This window comes from Hemicordylus capensis, chromosome 1 (assembly GCF_027244095.1).
Source record: "Hemicordylus capensis ecotype Gifberg chromosome 1, rHemCap1.1.pri, whole genome shotgun sequence".
NCBI lineage: Eukaryota > Metazoa > Chordata > Lepidosauria > Squamata > Cordylidae > Hemicordylus > Hemicordylus capensis.
The window spans coordinates 171,812,846-171,834,462 of NC_069657.1; the positions used below are offsets into that span (position 1 = coordinate 171,812,846).

At 45.7% G+C, this 21,617-nt stretch overlaps 1 protein-coding gene across 1 annotated transcript in view; it reads left to right on the forward strand.

Annotated features, from left to right (window-relative positions):
* LOC128326989 (histamine N-methyltransferase-like) overlaps positions 1–3,346 on the forward strand; it is a 194,096-nt gene extending 190,750 nt beyond the window's left edge. The window contains exon 13 of the transcript XR_008308416.1: positions 3,226–3,346. The gene's annotated coding sequence lies outside the window, so the exon portion shown is untranslated. The remainder of the gene's footprint in view (positions 1–3,225) is intronic.
* Positions 3,347–21,617: the final 18,271 nt, after the last annotated feature.

Sequence of the window (21,617 nt, forward strand, 5' to 3'; positions counted from 1 at the left end):
AGTAAGTGGCGGCATTACCCAGAGTTGCCCCTCCCCACAAAAAGAAAGTCATCTAACTAATTAACCATGGATACTAGACCCGCCCTCCGCCGCACTGCCCACTCCAAAAAGGTGCTAAAAGCCTCGAAGGCCGCGCAAGAGATGGAGCAACCCATCGGCAATGCCCGATCAAAATAAAATTGACCAGCAAAGGCAAAGCCCAGGAGCTCAAAATCAGCTGGATGGATGGGCAGCAGGCAGAAGGCGGACTCAATATCACACTTAGCCAAAAGAGCTCCCACCCCTTTACTCCTAACCACCCGAACCGCCTCATCAAAGGATGTGTAGCGCACAGAGCACAAAGTGTCTGGGATGCCGTCATTGACAGACGACCCCCTGGGGTGGGAGAGGTGGTGAATCAGCCGGAATTCACCAGGTGCCTTCTTGGGCACCACCCCCAACGGCAACACGCACAAACCGGGAAAAGGAGGGCTCCTGAATGGGCCCATAACCCTACCCGCTGTAACCTCCTTGGTAATTTTCTTAAGAACCACTTTCTCCTGTCCTATGACTGACAGAAGGTTGCGGGTTCTAAGCAAACCCCACCGGGAGGAGGACGGGATCCTAAACCCATCCTTAAAACCATAAAACAAATAAGAAGCAGCAGACCTATCGGGGTAGTCCCGCAACAGGCAGCACAATGCTTCAAGCCTGATGGGGCTGAGCCCCTTTACCCACAGGGGGTGGGGGAGGACCACCCTTCTTGTTGCCTCCGGGCCGGAACTTACCTCCAGAACCAGCGAAACGGGCCCGCGGGCACCCCGAACTGGGATGTTTTGCCCCACAGAGGCCACACGCATACCTATAACGGCAGGGGGACCTGGAGCACCTACCATTCGAGTTATATTCCCAGCAGACCAAGTAGGGTTGAACCCAATGCTGGCCTGCTCCTGGCAAGGGCACTGCCCTGACCGGCTTGGACAACAAGTGCCCACTATCGGACCTATCCCCTTCCACTGGGCGTGCTGGGGACATTATCACAAGCCACAACTCCTGAAGAGGGGCATCCCATGGCAAAGAGGGATCAAGGGTGGCCCGCATACGAAAACTTTCGTCGTAACAGATCCAAGAGGATCCCGCAAAATCAGAGACAGCCCTATGTATAATATCCATATATTTTAGGAGGGCGGGGCCCCGGGCCGGCTGCGCCTGTACTATAACTCCCATATAAATGGTGAAACCGGACAACCAGTTACTCCATGTCTTTTCCACCGGCTTATGCTTAGTTGCCTGATGTTCCTTACAGGACTCCCCCTCCTTATGTTTTACTTCGGGTTCCCGGAACAGTAGGATGAAAATGTCCACATACTCTCCTTTGAGGATCTTCTCCTTGGTAGCCGGGAGCAAGTGATCCCCCAGTGGAAGCCCCATCCCACCATAGGGGGCGTGCTGCATAGTTGGCAGGATGCCCCTAGGATAAAACCCGGCACCACTTTGATCAGGGGCCGGAGCAGGACTCCCACCCGCAGGAGGAGAAAAAGGAACTCCAACAGGCTTGTTACCTACCCAAACTTGCTCAGCCAAGCCCTGAAGACCCATAGCAGTCCCCAGAATGGGGAGAGGAAAACCCAACCCCCACGATTGTGTGTAAGGGGACCAGTACGAGTCTGGTCCCCAGCCCCCCATGGCAGGCATCGGCCAGGGAACTGAAGGCCACTGGCCGGTGCCGCCGGGGGGAGTAGGTGCTGCTGGGTCACCTGGGGCCACAGGGAGAGACGGATCCAGAGGAGGCTGATCAGCTGGTACAACAGGCTGTGGGAAAGCCGGAGAAGGCAGCGTCGGAACCGCGTCGGGAGGCAACATAGGTACAGGCTGTCCAGGACCTGGTGCATCCGGCGAAGGCGTAGATGGACCACTTGGTTCCACGGGGGGGGGGGGGGGGTCAGGGCTGGCAGGGATCCCACCTTTCTCCAAGGCCTCCAACCTGCTAGAGAGAGACTTTAATAATTGGCTTCTAGCAGACCCGCGTGTCCAGCGAGGAACCTTAGGAGGCTGTACACCCCCACCGCCCGATGGGCCAGCACCCTTATCCGATGGTGCGGATCTAGCTTTCTCCAAGGCCTCCATTCTCCCTATCAAAGTCCTAATGAGACCCATTTCATCCTCATCCTCATCCGAGGAGCATGGCAGGGGAGGAGCAGGCCTCTTGGGCTGCCTAACAGGCTGGCCGCCCTTCTTTTCTTTGGCCTTTTTAGGCATGACTCCCCAAGCAAGAATAATCAAGCAGAAAATAAACCACCCAGAAGCAGGGGAAAAACGAACGCTCAGCCAAACACAAGGCAGAGGCAAACCACCAACCCAGGCCTACCAGAAACCCCTTTGAGACAGTACACCACAAAACCCACCAGAACCAGAGCCCTGATTCCCTTTGCCCACTAGCACCCCAGAAAGCGCAAACCAAATCCCACAACCAGCTAAGGCCAACAACCCACAAACAACCAGTCCAACAGAAAGACTAAGGGCCAGGAAAAACAGGGGGGGGGAGGGAGCGTGGAGAAGAGGGCGGGATAGGCCGCGCCGGCCAGAGGGCGACCACCTCAAAAGGCGGGGCCCACCCGCAACCTGCGGGACTGGGGAGAGACAAACCAGGAGGGCTAAAGCCCCGAGAGAAGCCCCATGCCACCGAAAACCAAGAGGGCGAAAAAACTGGGACCGCTGGGCGCCGCCGCCGCCAACTCAGGAGACGCTGTCCCCCGTGAATGCCTCCCAATTGTGCCACACGCCCGACCCATGCGAAACCGTCCACCACCCCAGTAAGAAGGAGCTCGCTGAAAGAGCTCCTTCCTTCAAGAGAGCCGAAACCGGACTGAGTGTTTGGGGCGTGGATCGGCCGATTGCGGCCGAAACCACGCCCCGAATTCAAGAACAGCCAATCGGGCTGCTTCTTGGGCCTCATGAGGAGAGGGCTGGGACAAATTCCCTCCCCTCCGCATGAGGCAAAGGGGAGGGGGATTCTGCAATGCACATTTCTATATTAAAGTGCTTTTCCAGCTTTTATTTTGTTGAACATACTCATTGTTTTCCCCCAGCACACTAGCCCGAGCTAGTGATTATTAAGACGGCTATGCCAGTGTTTGGGGAGTTTTCACAGTTTTGTTGTTATGAAATGGCTTTAATTGCTGTTGTCTGGACCTCTCGTGTTCAGTTCCCAGGTGACTGTCTTAATTTATTCCCTTTCATTCCCAGTGACAACTCAGTGTTTTGTGTGCATGTTTGAAAGCTCCCTCGTCCACATTGCCTCACAGCTGGCGTTACCTCCAGTCAAGCAAAGAGAACCATACAAAATGTCACAAGTGGAGCAGGGCATGGTTTTGCTGAAAGCTGCAGGGCAAGCAGGGAAGTCAAAGGACCACAGTGGACTTGTAAATGCTGATCCAAAGATTCTTGTTTGTCCAGTGGGTGGCACATTACTTGAGTAGATTGTGGAATCTGTTCCAAATTCCATAATTCCTCTCTGGATTTGGGGTGATATGGAATGGATCCATTTTTGGCTCAGTCAAAAGTTGTCAGAGATGAACTATTTGTTCCAGTAATCTACACTATAAACTGATTTGTATCCCTTTGTTTTTATGATTGAATATGGCACATTAAGATGATTACAGAATGTGACATTTCATCACTATGGAAACTCACAAAAGCCTTACAGTGATGCTAGAGTGAAACTACATGTTTTGCACAGCACTGTGATGCTGCTCATAAAGGGCATGCATGTGCCAGCATTTCCCACTTTCCCCTATGACAGAAAGCATTATTTACCCCACATCATGTTGCCTGACCACTTGTGACATCATTGGCTGCAACATGTAGTGAGAAGAAAAATACATGGTGTGATCCACAGCATAACATAAGTGATCCTGCACATAAGAGAGGGAGGGGAGAACTTGAGATAGAAATGAAATTTCCAGCAACATCCCCCATGGCATGATCTCTGTCATTACATATCCAATGTAAGTCTCCACTGTCTCCCCACTTTTGACATGGTTTCTTGCTTAGACAAATTATTCCCCAAAGACAGAACTCAGAGGAAGAGATGTCATTCTGTCCTATGACATAGCAATAGCAAAGTACCATAGATATTATGCTAAACATATTTGCCCCAAATGCTACTTAAAACCCCTACTCAATAACCTTTAGAGATTAAACAAATAAAATCTAAGTAAAGACCGACGTCAGAGGTGGGCAGATCTGAGGCTTCCAAAACCACCTCCTCTTTTGCCAGAGTCTTGGGAGCTACAAGCACAAAACAGCAACTTGGAGAGTTGCACAAAATGGCAGCTTGTACACACATTTGCAGAATGTGAAATTCTAACATCAAAGCCCTTCAAGTCCAGGAGAATTTTGCTGCAGCACTGCAAGATAGCATGCTTTGTGGGGGAAGAAAATGGAGAGAAATGAATGGGAGAAAAAGTAAAAGCAACCCTGAGCATCCAAAGAGCAAAGCGCTTAGAAATGCTGCCATCCCCAATTCAGCCACCCAATCAGATCTGCAGTGCTAGCTGGAAGGGAAGAGAAAAAGAATCAAGCCCCAGTGCCTGGAGAGCTACTTCAGATATGCCCAGGAGCTCTCAAGCTACCAAATGATTGCCCCTGACCAAAGTAATGTGGACCAACACATTACACGCAAACGCATGTAAGAGAGCACTACAGCTGTGTCTTTTAGGGCAAAGTATTTCTGAGAGTGGAAAACCTGGAGAAGAGCTAGGAAAAGGGAGTGCTTAATCCTTCTAATGGCACAGTGACTTCTAATGGCTCTAATGAAATACAATAAAATAATAAATAAAATAATGTGAGCACTGTAAGATATTCCCCTCAGGGGCTGGAGCTGCTCTGGGAAGAGCAGAAGGTTTCAAGTTCCCTCCCTGGCTTTTCCAAGATAGGGCTGAGAGAGATTCCTGCCTGCAACCTTGGAGTAGCTGCTGCCAGTCCATGAAGACAATACTGAGCTAGATAGACCAATGGTCTGACTCAGTATATGGCAGCTTCCTATGTTCCAATGTTCCACAGTGGGAAATGACTTGACTAGCAAGCCAGAAATTGCTGGTTCAAATCCCCGCTGGTTTGGTATGTTTCCCAGACTATGGGAAACACCTATATCAGGCAGCAGCGATATAGGAAGATGCTGAAAGGCATCATCTCATACTGTGTGGGAGATGACAATGGTAAACCCCTCCTGTATTCTACCAAAGACAGCCACAGGGCTCAGTGGTCTCCAGGAGTCGACACCGACTCGATGGCACACTTTACCGTTACTTTAATCCTTCTCCTATCTGGCATTTTTCTGATGCACTTTCATGTCAAAACCACTTTTTCTGTCACAGGGTTGTAGATTCACCACCCTTTTGAAATTTGCATCTGGAATTTGGCAGGTGGAGAAGAAAGCAGTTTGGGGAAGGAATTACAGAAGACAGGGGAGGGATTAAGCATCCTCTGTTTTGGAGTTAAATATAACTCCATCACAGTTCTTAGAAAGCATGTTAAATCATGGCTTTTTAACCAGGTTTTTATATGATTGTCTCTACTGCTGCTTTTTTGTATTTTGTACAGTTCGTATGCTTGTATTTTAAATATTTTTAAGTCAGATTTGTTTTTATATTTTAGCATAATATTTTAATTGTGTCATTTTTATAGTCTTTTAAAAAAAAATTGTGTGAACTGCCTTGGGATTGTTTTAATGAAAGGCGGTATACAAAATTAACAATAAATAAACAAATACAATATATTGCTTCATGCATACAGGCTTCTTGCATGAATGGAAATAGATTCTGTGTGCAGAACAAATTTGAATCCAAGCCTCCATTTCCTCTAACTTCTCTGCTCCATATTTGTCCTTCCCAAAGCTTCTTTGCCCTACGCAGAATTGCTGTCTCATTTGTCACACACATTTGCAAGGGAAGTGAAGTTCTGACTTCAGTGCTTCTTTCGATCAAGATAGATCTCACAGCAATGCTATCTCTCCATCACTAGCGTAAGAAAGAACATGAAGTATGTTGAATAGATCCAGACATTTCTCCCTTTTCAACACTTTTTGGCATTATGTGAACTTGCAGCCATGATCTCTCCTCTCCCTAGTTCTTCAATTACTAGGTAGGGGAGAGGTTCCTGCCCCCTTACTTTGTAGTATCTCACCAACTTTTATTTTTAAAAGGCTGTAAGCAAGACAATAATTTGGCTAAAGTTGAGAGAGTGTGTGTGTGGCTTATGGATTTAATTATCACAACTCCCTTTCACCCTATAATTCAAGCACTGCTCTACCTAAATTATCAATATATTTTTAAATGGAATGGGGGGAGGGATCCCGGAGTTTTATTGCAATAATGGGAGCTTTGCTCACAGAATGAAAATGTATTCCATTCATGGAGTGAAAACTCTGGATTCAATTTTTTACTGTCTCCTTTCCCCATGTGACAAAGCCTTGAAAGAAACCATGAGCCTCATGAAAGACCATACTTATGAGACACTAACCCTCTTGTCTTCTTTGCCAATCATCAACCCTAAAAGCCTACATTTCTAATTCCACACCCATGGCTGCTCACCTCCATTGTAAGCTCTTGGGTGGAGGAAAACCACAGCAATGACAACTAGCCATCTTTCACATTCTTGAGGCTCAGCTTCAGCAATGAAAATGGCTCCCTTTCCTTCCAAACCATTTGTGAACATTTCAAAACACAAACCCTAAAGTATCATCCCAGAAGTTCTTGTTTCTCTTGGCATTGCTCTGTCCTATAGTCTGCCTTGAGTTCTGAACATTACATGTTGAACTCTGCTTACAACTAACTGGAAAGCCCTAACACAGAAAGATTTAGGGCCGGTTCTCATGATCAAAGCTGCCAGTGAATGTCAGGTGTCAGAGAGAGGAGGATGCACATGTGTTCCCAATTCCTGGTTGTCTGTGTGGAGAAAATGTCCAGTAAATGATTATGTGTGAGGGGTCAATTGTGCTTGGTCAGTGTGGGCAACTGAATTGGCAATCTTAGATCTGAAGTTGGGTGGCTAATGATGATTGCCTTGCCAAACAAGCACAACTGATCCCTCACACACGATAACTTCCTGGCCACTTTCACCATGCAGATTACATCGAAGAGCACAGGCCTCCCTCCACAGCCTGACATTCAGTGGCAGCTTTGATCATGAGAACTGGCCCTCTGATTGGAGAAACAAGTACAGCTTATCCAAGAACTGTCTCTCAATCAATCAATCAATCAATCAATCATCTTTATTACGGTCCAAGACCAGCATAAGATGAAAGAGTAGAGCATGAATCAAAGGCAAATTATGGAACATTAGAGTCATATTACTTTAAAACTGCTACTCTGATATTATGAAGGATACTGTAAAACTACTACACCTTAAAATAGAGAAAAGAAAGGAGGCAAAACTGTAAAATCAATAAAATTATAGTCATAATTGTAAGCATCTATGTTTAAAAGGATAAGAACAGAAAATATATAAAATATGTATAAAGTGAAGTGGCTAAAATAATATATGTAAAATAGGATAGCAAATTGGGAGGTCTAAGTGGGAGAACTGTCTCTAGTTTCTGGCCCTAGAACTGTTCAGGCCCCTAAGGACCCTGCAGAAGATCAACCATTTACCAGATACATGAAGTGAAACTGATTTCTCCAGTTCTCTCACATGACATGTCTTCACCTGAGGCCTGCTGGGTTGCACTTTGGAGAAGCAGTGCACAACAGGCCTATTATAATTTATTGTATTATTATTTTTTAACATAAATCAGCTTGAGCACCATTTGATAGTGGGAAAGAATATCCACTAAAGTAATATTAAGATGACAATATCTCAAATTTGAAATTAATTCAGTGTTTAAAGAGTGTAATCTTGTGCTTAATTAACCATGTGTAAATTTAAAAAAAAAATCAGTGGGATTTACACCTGACTAACTGTGTGCAGAACTGCAACCTAAATTTGGAAAATGTGTTGAAAAGTAAGTTCTATGAGATTAAAATTTCAGCTGTATAGCAAATAAAGTGCCATATATTGTATTTTCTAAGGATACTAGACAGTTACCTCGCACCTTTAATGCTCTGTAATAAGAGAAAATGAAGTCCTTACTTGAAATCCTGTAGCATACATTTCTATTATGCACTCCTTATTTAGAAAATAAATGAGTCCTCATTGAATATCTGCTAGTACCTTTATACTGGTAATTAAAATAAGACCTAATTTCACGCACAATTGACAGTGCATAAGGAACTTTCCTAATATCCAAAACAGCACAGAGTTTTATGAAGCTCCATATGTATTTATGATTGTTTAAGATTTTGGTTATAATGAAACTCCTTTAAGGATCAGAACAGCACATTTTCATTTGCATAAAGACAATAAAAACTCTTGCAGAAGCTATTTCCTCTTCTATAAAAAGTGAGAACATAGCACCTTTGTGGCACAGACATCTGTTACTTTAGCAGATGCCACCATGTAAACTCAATCAAGCAATACTATTCACCAATCAGAGACTACCCAAATGGCATCTGAAGCGAAAGTCCAGTAGGTGGCTGAGAGTCCAGAGAAGAACTTCAGAATTGGGGACCTTTCTTCAAAGTTTCATTATGCTCTTTTTGACAGTTGCTTTTTCCTACTTAAACTCTTCGATTCTATTTTTTGAACTGGCATTGTGCCTTACTTCCTTTTTCAAGAGTAATGCTTTATGGCAAAAGGTCTCAATGGAATATTTTATAGTGTTTCAGCACTATAGAAAATTCCTTTAACTTATGTGTATATCTACACTAGCTATAAGTGCCCTAGTGTTGCTTGGGCAACCCAGTGTTGCTTTTTGTTTTGTGGCTATACCCGCTGTATATCTGCCTATCTGTCTGTGCAGCGTGGTTGTTGGGGGTTCCAGGGTACCAAATTTACTCTTAGGGACCTAGGAAATCACTTTGCAAAGTGTGGTCCCAATAGCTCAGTTGCTTGGGCAATTCGGCACTGCTCTTTGTTTTGTGGCTATACCCGCTGTATATCCACCTTTCTGTCTGTCTGGGGTGGTTGTCAGGTACCCTATGTCACTGGTAGGGTCCCAGGAAGTCACTGTGCAAAGTTTGGTCCCAATAGCTCATAGGGTGTGGGAATGCATAGAGAACAGACAGACAAACATCTATCTGTCTATCTATCTGTCTATCTATCTATCTATCTATCTATTTATTTATGGATATCCACCTGTCTGTCTGAGCTGTTTTGGAAGGGCAGTATATAAATCAAATAGATAGATATAGATATGCTACTTGGATAAGAACATATATAGATATACACATATGTTCACATGTGTGGCAAAATGAGGCCTAGACCTCTTGGGTTTCTGTAAATAAGCCCCTGAATTGTAAAGTGTTGAACGGTTCTACACATGAAGTTAGCCTAACCTACACCATTTTGCTTCTGTAACCATGCTTACATGAAACTGTTAGAATAGTTTATTGCACCCAAAAGCAGGCTGTGGGGCTAGGTCTGAGCTATGTAGGTCACTAGAAGGGGATTTCTGTGTAAACCACAGATGAACAGTCTGCTGACAGGTGCAATTGCTTCAGCCTGAAAACCGCAAGGAAAGGAAAAAGAGGTTGGGGCCCTTGCAAATCTATGAAATGTATATGATAATGTATAGGAAAACAGAACAAGCTTGAAACAGCCAATAAAGTTACTTTGCTGGGGGGAAGGAATAGCCTTATATGGGGAGGGGGGAAATGGGTGAGCTTGTTTACTCAGGGGTATAAGAATGTGTGTGACCCTTTTTGCCATGCGCCACTCCCTGCCTGCATGCATAGAGTGAGTCGGCCAGTTGCTTTGCTCAGCTGAATAAAGAAACTGAAAAGGATCTCCCTCTCGTCTCCTGTTAATTGGCAAGTATCTCACGGGGGGCGGGAGCCTGCCTTACCCGGATTAGCTGGGAAAGGGACCCCGAAAAGGGACCCCAACAGTGTATTAATATTCCCAAACCTCTTATTTTTGTAAATATACCTTGTATTAAGAATGAATTATATATTGCATTAATATTCCTAAAACCTCTGCATTATTGTAAATAGGATTTCAGTGCTTGCAACTGAAAGGATTTCTATGCATGGCGAAGGTGCAGGGTCAAAAGTAGGGGTGTGTAATTTGGATTTTCTGTGTTTTGATTTGTAACCGAATCGAAACAGCCCTGATTCGATTTGGTTCTGAATCTGACCCATCCAAATCACCCCAAATTCGATTCGGATCCAAATCGCGGCTGATCCGAATCGAATCGATTCGGGTTTTGCATCTGTCCTATTAATTTCCCCAGATTCCCAGCTTTCATTTAAAAAAAGAATCTAAGCTCTAGCCCTTATAGAAGTGGAGTTATGGAGCAAAATGTGTGGTCACTATTTTTTAAGTGTTCGGATTCTTTGGTGTATAATAACTTTCACTCAATGAATCCTTATGAGGATTCATTACACACCTTCATTTCTTCTATTCATTTTGACTGTCTTTTAGACAGTGCCAATTGTCAACTGCCATGTTCCAACTACACCCCACTCCCACCCACAAGGCAGTGACGTACTACTCAGTTTAAGTTAAGTGCCTAATGGGTGGAGGCTACCACCCAAATTGCAGGGGGATTGGGCAAAGGGCTAGTTTTTGGTGAATAGTTGAAGGTTTAGTGTCTTTGAGGCAGATTTGGGGCATAAAGTGGGATGTGGGGTGGAAGAGTGTGGTGAGGTGGTAGTGCCTAATGGGTGGAGGCTACCACCCAAATTGCAGAGGGATTGGGCAAAGGGCTGGTTTTTGGTGAAGTTTACTCATCTTTAAGGTTTTTCCCTATAAGGTATAATGGAGGTTTCAGCAGCCCCATAAGTACACTTGGAGGGTGCTGGGGTGGCCCAGAGTGAGTGGTGGTGTAGTGCACATAGGGTGCCAGCCACTCCCATGGGGTTGCTAACCCATGGGGTACAGGGTTCTGTTGTTTCTGAGGTGTTCTGAGTGTAGATTCTATGGTAGCAAATGAGAGTGGATTCATGGTTTGTATTAAAAATCTCATTTGCTACCAGAGAATCTACACTCAGAACACCTCAGAAACAACAGAACCCTGAACCCCATGAGCTAGAAACCCATGGGGGTGGCTGGCACCCTCTGTTCACTACACTACCACTCACTCTGGGACACCCCAGCAACCCCCCAACGTAATTATGGGGCTGCTGAAACCTACATGATTTCCTATGGAAAACTTCAACAATTCACCAAAAACCAGCCCTTTGCCCAATTCCTCTGCAATTTGGGTGGTAGCCTCTACCCATTAGGCACTTAACTTAAACTGAATAGTACCTCACTGCCTTGTGGGTGGGAGTGTAGTGTAGTTGGCACATGGCAGTTGACAACTGGCACTGTCTAAAAGACAGTCAAAATGAATAGAAGAAATGAAGATGTGTAATGAATCCTCATAAGGATTCATTGAGTGAAAGTTATTATACACCAAAGAATCCGAACACTTGAAAAATAGTGGCCACACATTTTGCTCCATAACTCCACCTCTATAAGGGCTAGAGCTTAGCTTTTTTTAAAAAAAATGAAAGCTGGGAATCTGGGGAAATTAATAGGACAGATCCAAAACCCGAATCGATTCGAATCGAATGAGCCGTAATTCGATTTGTACCTGAATCTAGCCAATGGACACAGGGGTGATTTGTTTTGTCTCCGAATCACCCGAATTGTATCCGAATCGATTCGCACATCCCTAGTCAAAAGTTCATGCTTATTTTTCTGTAGTTGGACAACTGATTTTTGGAGGGAAAAAATATTTTTTTTAAATTGAGGGAATTTTTGTTTCTTCTGATTGGCTGGGCTGAGAAACTGTTGGGGCAAAAATGAGAGAGAGAGAGAGAGAGAGAGAGAGAGAGAGAGAGAGAGAGAGTCTGATGGAGAGAGGCATAGCTGGAGGTTGCAGAAGAATGTCAGAGGGAGTCCAGAGGAGTCCAAGAGAGCAGTCCAGAGGAGTCAAGAGTGAGCAGTCAGCAAGGGGAAAAATCTGTCTGCAGTGGAGTTGGTACATCTGCAGACGAGAAGTTGTGAGAGAAGCCTAGCTGAAATCACTGGAAGAAAAGGAAGAACCAGGCTGGACTGAGCCCCAGACCTGTGAAGTAACCAGAACAAAAGACTGCCCAGCAAGCCAGAATCTGAAGGAAGAAAATACACGGTACTCTGGGTAGGGACCAGTATAGAGCCAGGTACTTATTGTGTTTTTCCAGCTTTCTATTTTCCCCTGACCTGCTCTGTTTTGTGTTTGTATTTTTTGCTGTAAAAGAAATGTTTTAATTGAACTGATCCCCCCACCAAACGTAAAATTTCTTGTTATATAAAAATTAGAGGCTTGTTGATTTTTCCCCCCACCCCACGCCTATAAAGACTTTCCACACTCCTAGTGTTTTGGGTTTGGGTAATTTTTGAAGGGCTGCTGCAGTGGACTCAGCCACACAAAAAGTCTTCTTGGTGGAAGTGCCAAAAGGTTAGGAGGAACAGAGAGCTGATCCCCCACATGTGGTGACAAGCGGTGAAATGGATAGCCATTCCTCCACACGTGGTGGTTGAAGTGGGACAGAAAACTATTCCTCCACACACAGGTGAGATAGAAGGTTGTTCCTCCACAGCATGGAAGCAACATATGTTGTTTTTTTTAAAACCACATATGTAGACATACACATGTTGCTTCCATGAGAGTTAGTTGTGCCTAACTCAAGACATAGGCAGGGGCAGATCTAGCAGGAAATTAAAAGGGGTGTCACAGGAAAAAAAACATTATTTTTTTCATATTAAATGTATATGAATAGTTTTTTCATTTATATCTATACACACACACACAAATATTTAATTCTCCTAGATGTTTTTCATTGCTAATCCCATGCGTGGCAGCTCTTGAGAGAGTTTGTAAGTGAGCTGATGATTAGTAATAATTTGCAGCGGGGGATGCTGGGAGTTGTAGTTCAGCAACATCTGGAGGAACCCAGCTTGGGAACCACTGATTAGCCTGTCAGAATCACATGCAGGCACTGTTTTTATGAAAAGAGAGCTCTGGGTGGGCACTGCATCCACTGCCATCATAGCAACTGAAATAACAGAGCTTCAGTACCCATGAAGAGGTACCTAGCCATACATACATACCCCCACATACTCCTAGCCTGCCCAGAAGCCCAGTAGCAGCACTGCACATTTCCAGAGGTGATCGCATGGGGGCTGTCAGAAGGGCATAACTTGCATTAAGCCCCTTAGCATGTGAGAATTGTTTGTTATAGATAGTCTTTTGTCTCCCTCCTGTCCTTTGATTTTCCTAGAGATATGAAACAGATTAAATGGTACAGCCAGGGATACCAAACCAAGGTGCTATGTCTCACCCCTGAGCAGAGTCTACAAAGTCCACAGCTGATAAGCCCTTTTCTGAAGTTAGCTTACACTTCTAAATCAGCATGAAAGGCATTAAGAAAAACTATTATAGGAATATAATGGATGGCAACGGAGTTTTATATGCTACACCTTGAAGTAAGCAGTAGGATTTTCAATCACTTGATAACCTTGAAACTGCTAAAGTATCAAATTGCTATCATGAATATTGTGCAGGAAGAGAAATAACTCAGAAAGCTGCCTCTGGGAATAACAATCCAGAAGAGCACTACATTTTTTATGGAGAAAATACTAGACTGGAGACATAGTCACACAGAAAGGTAAATCTACATGAATGAGCTTAAACAAACATTGCTACATTTTAAAGGTGAAAATCAGGTATTAGCTCTGTTTTCAAGCTTTTCCACTGGGAAAATGTCATGTTGCCAGTAATGTGTCATCTTAGAGAAACAATTCACCTTTTTATACATAAAAATAAAAGGGCTATAAGGGAGTCCCTGACCATTTTGTAATATATTTTGCAGTATGAATAATGAATATAAATAAGAAAACATAGACTCAAATAGGGGCATTTTGGAGGATATCCAAAATATGCAGATATCTAGAAAACTGGGAGACTTAATCTGTTGTGAGGCTATATGTGGAATGTATTATTAATTCAGAAAACTACAGATATTTGTAGAATGCATATGACTTCAAAGCAAAAGAATGGTGTTCCAGTTTGTTAAACTGGTGGTAATATTGTAGTGGAGGATTTCTGTTTTACTACAAAACTCCAAATGAAAAAAGTTAATAAAAGTGTACAGGTGTACATAAAATTAGTGGCTGCTCTCTGGCCAAAGTTGAGGTTGGAATGTTCACAAGCAATCTGAAGTTCCTAAACAGAGAGAAGGAATGGTTTTGTTGAGGCTGGAAAATTTAGGTGCTCAGAAGCGATTTCTAGGACTGAACATTTTTCTGTATTGCTGCCACTACGCACAAGCTGACAATAGTGTTTCAAGATCTTCTGAAACATTTGTATGGAGTGCTGAAGTGCTTTGCTTGGGTATGACCCTGCCCAGCTTGCTACTACTTGAGCTTCTACCTCTGAATTGGTGCATTAGTTAGGTATAAATGTCCCTAGTCTCAGTTAAATTAATATTATAATGGAGAAATCAGTTCCATTGGAGAGTACAACACATAGCTCATAGGCCTTACAGTGTCTACTCTGCCCTAAAGTCTGGTAGTACATTACATTCCTTTACATTCCAGTTCAATGACTGGCAACCTAGAAAATGAGGGATAAAGGAATAAAAGATGAAAGCCTCTTGTTTTACTAGGGATCCAAGCCACTGGGGCCTGTTAGGGCTGGTGGTTTGTGTTGGGAATTCTCTCTGGTAAGAGAAACCCTTTTTCATTATAGCAGAGTGCACAGAGGCACAACACAGCGGAATTTATTTATTTATTTACATTTATATCCCGCTCTTCCTCCAAGGAGCCCAGAGCGGTGTACTACATACTTGAGTTTCTCCTCACAACAACCCTGTGAAGTAGGTTAGGCTGAGAGAGAAGTGACTGGCCCAGAGTCACCCAGCTAGTATCATGGCTGAATGGGGATTTGAACTCAGGTCTCCCCGGTCCTGTTCCAGCACTGTAACCACTACACCACGCTGGCTGCGTGTATGCATGCGTGTATGCTGAGAGTAAAGTAACTTGGAGCCAGTTCATAGTTTCAAATCAATATAAGTGGCATTTATTAGAGAACTCCATTCTAGATTGGAAAGTGAGGAGACAGAATCTCTAATCTATCTATCTATCTATCTATCTATCTATCTATCTATCTGGATGCAGATGGATTCTGCATCTCTGCACACATGGTGCAGGGGAGAGGAGCTTGCATGTTGCAAGGTAGAAGGCGGGGAGAAGAAGGGAAGAGGAAGTGGCAGGAAGGAAGTCCCTGAGATTAGCAATCTACATATCAAAGGGATAGTGTCAGAGCAGTAGAGAAGGGATGACCAGTGTCTTGGCCCTGTAGCCCTCTGACTCACTAGTCTGTCCTCCTATGTCACTGAGACAAGAGACAGCGCATAGTCCTTCACTTCCAACAGTTTGTAGGCAGAAACAGCACACAAGGAGTTAAGGAATGGCCAGTCTGAAAGCAACTTGGCTTTCTCTCATGCAGTGAATTGTTCAGACTGAGGAACCCAAGTCTGGGGCTTTCTAGAGTCAGGTGGAATACCCCTGGATTCCTTGAGTCACCTGACAAATGCTGAACTGGAAGAGTCAGTACTTCCCAGTGGCCCATTTTGAAATCCCCAGCACCTTACAAAGAAACGGATTTCTAACAGAGGCCTAGAACTATTACATAACCAAGGTTTAGATTATGGGGTTTTCATCGCAAACATTTGCCATTTATTAACCTTAGATGCCAGTGCCTGATTTTATTCCAGCTGATATAATTTCACGAAATGTAAAATAGATCAGCATCAGCCTCTAAAGAGTTCTTATGACTGTATTTCTGTTATGTGATAAAAGGTCCACCGACTTAATAGGAAACGTGGGCTGTGTTCTACACAACACAGTGCTGCAGTCCTGTGACTTTTTCAGGTTCCACAGCCTACTGAGATCGCTTGACAGCCATGTGAAAACTCAATGTCTGAAGTGATTCATCATTGTGTCAGGTTGTCCTGCTCTTTGTCGCAATGACTGACAATAGGGGGAACTTGGAAATAATACAAAGATTCTATGTTCACTGATAGTGCCTGCATTGTGATTATAGAAGAAAGCAAAGAGAATGTGAAGTGAATCTTAATGGGTTTGCCCCCGCTTCTTGTGGAATGATACCGTAGTGGTGACTAAGTTTTTCGGTTTTTTCCTTGAAAAAGTGAAATGAAAATATAGTTTCTCTGTTATGCTAAAGAGATGGAAATATTAAACTATAAAGCTAAAGATGCTCAAATTGGCTAATTTCTCTTGGTATGGCCAATCCTTGCTAAATGCTATAATGTTTAATGGCATTTTATTAGCACTAGAAACATTTTACAGAAATGTCTGTTCTGGTGCTAAAGTGCAGACCCTATCTGCATGCCCTATCTGGAGGTGCCCAACAACTCCTCTTATGTGATTCAACAATGGGTTTCAGTTTGTGATTCCTGAGAATGTGGACAAGCTGCTTGGAGTGGTGAGGCCTACCACTTGTTCTCTTGACCCTTGTCCAACATAGCTTGTTCGATCTAGCAGGCAGGTTGTTGTAAACAGCCTGGTGGAAATCATAAATGCTTCTCTGAGGGAGGGCAGGATGCCTCCTTGTCTTAAGGAGGCAATCATTAGACCTCTTCTAAAGAAGCCTGCATTAGATCCCTTAGAGTTGAGCAATTATAGGTCTGTTTCCAACCTCCCATGGCTGGGCAAGGTAATTGAGAGGGTGGTGGCCTCTCAGCTCCAAGTGGTCTTGGAGGAAACTGATTATCTCGACCCATTTCAAACTGGTTTTGGGGTGGGCTATGGGGTGGAGACTGCTTTGGTCAGCCTGATGGATGATCTCCAATTGGCAATTGAAAAAGGAAGCATGACTCTGTTGGTCCTTTTGGATCTCTCAGCGGCTTTTGATACTATCGACCATAGTATCCTTCTGGAACGTCTGAGGGGGTTGGGGATGGGAGGCACTGTTTTACGGTGGTTCTGCTCCTACCTCTTGGATAGATTCCAGATGGTGTCAAATGGAGAGTGTTGCTCTTCAAAATCTGAGCTTAAGTTTGGTGTTCCTCAGGGCTCCGTACTTTCTCCAATGCTTTGTAACATCTACATGAAACCACTGGCAAAGATCACCAGGGGATTTGGAGCTGGGTGTTACCAGTACGCTGATGACACCCAGATCTACTTCTCCATGTCAGCGTCTTCAGGAGCTGGCATATCCTCCCTAAATGCCTGCCTGGAAGCAGTAATGGGCTGGATGAGGGAGAATAAACTGAAGCTGAATCCAAATAAGATGGAGGTACTTATTGTGCGGGGTCAGCACTCTATAGACGATTTTGATCTGCCTGTTCTAGTTGGGGTCACACTTCCCCAAAAGGAACAGGTTCACAGTCTGGGAGTACTTCTGGATTCACATCTTTACCTGGTTTCTCAGCATGAGGCGGTGGCCAGGGGAGCTTTCTATCAGCTCTGGCTGATACGCCAGCTGCGCCCATTTCTCGAGATCAGTGACCTCAAAACTGTGGTACATTTGTTGGTAATCTCCAGAATGGACTTTTGTAATGCGCTCTATGTGGGGCTGCCTTTGTACGTAGTCAGGAAACTTCAGTTCGTTCAGAACTAAGCAGCCAGGTTGATCTCTGGGTCATCTCGCAGAGACCATGTTACTCCTTTACTGATGGAGTTACACTGGCTGCCAATAGGTTCCCAGACAAAATACAAAGTGCTAGATATAACTTACAAAGCCCTAAACGGCTTAGGCCCTGGGTATCTAACAGAGCGTCTTCTTCATTATGAGCCCCACCACCCATTGGGGTCATCTGAAGAAGTCCGTCTCCAGTTACCGCCAATTTGTTTGGTGGCTACACGGAGAAGGGCCTTCTCGGTCGCTGCCCCGAGATTTTGGAATGTGCTCCCTGCTGAGATACGATACTCCCCAACACTGGCAATTTTTTAAAAAACACCTGAAAACCCATCTTTTCACTCAAGCTCGGTTACCAAACATCTAAAACATCAAGTCAAATCAACCATCTGCTGTACATGGACGACCTGAAGTTGTATGCAAAGTCCCAGTCAGAAATCGAATCACTACTAAACACTGTCCGTATATTCAGTAGCGATATAGCAATGGAGTTTGGACTAGACAAGTGTGCTGCATTAATAATGAACAATGAATAATGAATCTATTGTATTGTCCCATAATTTCCCCCAGAATTGCACTGTTTCTTCTTTATTTGGTGTTTCTACGCTTCTTGCAGTTTCTCCTTATATGCTTTGGTAGAAACGTCTCTGATTCGACTGGAATTGGAGATTCTGCCTGTGTTGTGTAATTCTAGCTTCGTATCTGCTAATCTTCTTTGACAGTGCTGTAATTTGCTGCTTTATTATTTCCAGGACTTCTCTAATTCTCCTTGAATCTAGGTGGTATTTTTGGATCAGATACTGTTTGGTGTTTTCGTTCTTCAGCTTCTTGTCTTTCATATCTTTCAATTTACTAGCATCTGATCTAAGCCTGGAGATTTTATTTTCTAATCTAATCTTCCATTTAGGTGATGTACTGCTTTCTTTTTTTACAGGTCCACTGATCTTATATCTGAGCTCTTGTGTTGTTATTGTTGCTGCACTGTACATTAGTTGGTTTGTTTCTTGCAAATTCTTGGTTGTTATTTCTGCAATTGCAGCATTGACATCTTTTAATGCCTGAGCAAGTTGTTTTTTGGCAACTGTTTTTAGAGCTGGAAATCAAACCCTGGTGATTGTTTGGTTCATGTGCTCAGTTATTTTTTGCTTTAGTCACCAGGACCTGGCAATGGCTTAAGAATGGTTACTTGAAGAAAGAATACTGGCTGCGCAAGAACAGGCACTAAGAACAAATGCAATAAGAGCCAAAGTCGAAAAACCCACAACAAACAGCAAGTGCCGCCTTTGTAAAGAAGCAGATGAAACCGTGGACCACCTAAGCAGCTGTTGTAAAAAGATCGCACAGACTGACTACAAACAAAGGCATGACAAGGTAGCAGGGATGATACATTGGAACATCTGCAAAAAATACAAGCTACCTGTAGCCAAAAATTGGTGGGACCATAAAATTGAAAAAGTGGTAGAAAATGAAGATGTAAAAATATTATGGGACTTCCGACTACAAACAGACAAACATCTGCCACACAAGCCAGCCGATCGCAGCCTCTCTAGGCTGCGCGGCTTATTTGCCCTCAGCCCCACCTCCGGGAGCACGTGGCACCGGGAGCTTGCTCCCATTGGCCCGGCTCCGCCTCGGAGGCGGGGCTAGCAGCAGCGAGCTGACAGTAGGCTTTTAAGCCTCGGTGAGCAGCGTGGTGGCCGTGCCGGGCCCAGGCCGCCTGTAGTAGAGGGCTTGGGGGGGGGGCGGCCAGAGAGGCTGTTAAGCCCTCTGGGGAGCAGCCAGCAAAGGGCGACCCAGTAGGCTTTTAAGGCACTGTCGGCGGGTCCCGGAACGGGCTAGGCCTTAGGCTTCCGGCCTTTGGGGCCTCTCCACACCGGGGCTGTTAGGCTGCGGGATGCCTGGGCGGACCAATATCGAGTAGGGGCCTTTAGCCTTCGCCAGGCCCACGGCCCACCATTGTGAGGGGGTGGTGGATTGCCGGGCCCTGAAAGTGGGTGGGCCATCATTAACCCGAGTATCTGGCGGGTTTTTTTGGTGGGATCTTGCGGATCCGTTTGGCCCAGGCCCCGTTGGGCCTTTCTATTAAGAGTGGCCTTCTTCCCTGCCGGGCGTAAGCCCCATCTGGGGCCTTGCAGTGGCCTAGGCCTTCCTGCTGCGAGCTGGGGCCCATTCCTTCCTCGCCTCTTTCTATTAAGAGTGGCCTTCTTCCTTGTTGAGTGGCCTTTTTTTTTCTTTGTTGTTGGGCCCGCAGGCCTTCCCCGCCAGGCCTAAGCCCCAGTTGGGGCCTTGCAGTGGCCTAGGCCTTCCTGCTGTGAGTTGGGGCAGGCTTCGGGGGCCCACAGGCCTTCCCTGCTAGCGCAGGCCCCATTCAGGCCTTACGCCGCCTGGGGTCATTCAATTCTGCACTTGAGGGCAGGTTACAGGCACATAGGCTTCCGCCTTGTGACATGGGCCCTAAAAAAGCCCCGGTTAAAAAGGGCGGGAAGGTCCCAGCCAAGAAGGGTGGCAAGCCAATGCTGCCAGCTAAGAGGCCTAATGTACCTATTGAATCCTCCGACGATGAGGGCGATTTGGAACTGGGTGCCATCAAGGCGCTTATAGCGCAGCTGCAGGCCCTTGAGAGGCAGCGTGCCACTCCAGGGGGTGATGATTCGGGTGGGGGACCTTCGGGGGTGCCCCCACAGTCAAAAAAGTCAACCAGAGCAGAAAAGAAGGCAAAACTAATGCAGGGCTTTGCTGAACGTTTAGCAGCTTTGGAGGCAGCTGCAGGACCTGCTCATGAGGAACCAGCTGGGATCAGGCCACAACCGGTGGACTCAGGACCGGGCGACAGCGAGGACCGTGAGGACGGCAGGGACAACAATGGTGAGTCCCCGCAGGTGGCCTGGCCTTGGGGTTTGCTCTTTAGCACCCCCTACGGACCATATGGTTGGTTCCCAGGGCCAGTTAACTGGGCGTCCCCGCACACCACCTCTAATCAGGTCTGGCATGGTGGGAGCACCGCCTTGCCTGCCCAGTGGCCAACGGTGCAGTTCAGCTCCGCCTGGCACACTGGAGATGGGCCCATACCCTTGGGAGACCACCTCCTGCCAGCGGTTAAGGAACGGATCTGGAAAGGAGAGTGCATTGATGTGTTTCAATTGCTCTTCAAGGAACCAGAGCCGCTGGAGAAGGATGGGTCCCAAGGGAAGGACCAGGAGAGGACAAAGCGGAAGCCCATTGAGCATAATTGGGCCGATTGGGTTTCAGGGTACACAATCTACATGGGCGTGCTGATGCAGAAATATCCCAAGAGGGGCCCCATGCTCGTCAAGTATTTTGATATTATCCACAGAGCCTTCATGGACTTTGCGGGTAATGCCTGGGAGCGCTACGACCAGGCGTTCTGCGAGTGCACCTCCAACAATGCGTGTATATCCTGGGAAAGGCAACACCCAGGGTTATGGCTTCAGATCATGACACCTGCAAGGCCCTTGGTTGGCGAGCGCGCCGACAGCGGGCACCTCATTTCCAAGACCCCAGCAGCGTCAGCAGCTTCGGCCGCAGGCGCACAGGGGCTTCAAGGTCCCCTGGTGTGCTGGGAGTTTAACAAGAACGGGAAGTGTGCCCGCTCCCCGTGCAAGTACCGGCATGACTGTGGCTTCTGTGGCGGGCGGCACGCCGGTCTCTACTGCCAGCGGGGAAAAGGGGGATACCAAAGCCCGGGAGGGGGAAAGGGTCCAGCAGCTGTTGCTGGAAAAGGGCCCCAGTCCAATTAAAATCCCGGTGCTCAGGAGGCTGCTGCGTGACTACCTGAACAGGGAGCGTGCACGCTATATTGAGGACGGTTTTGTGGAGGGATTTAGAATTCCATGCCAATCCAGGCAGGTCCATAGCTTTGCACGCAACTTAAAATCGGTTAGGGGAA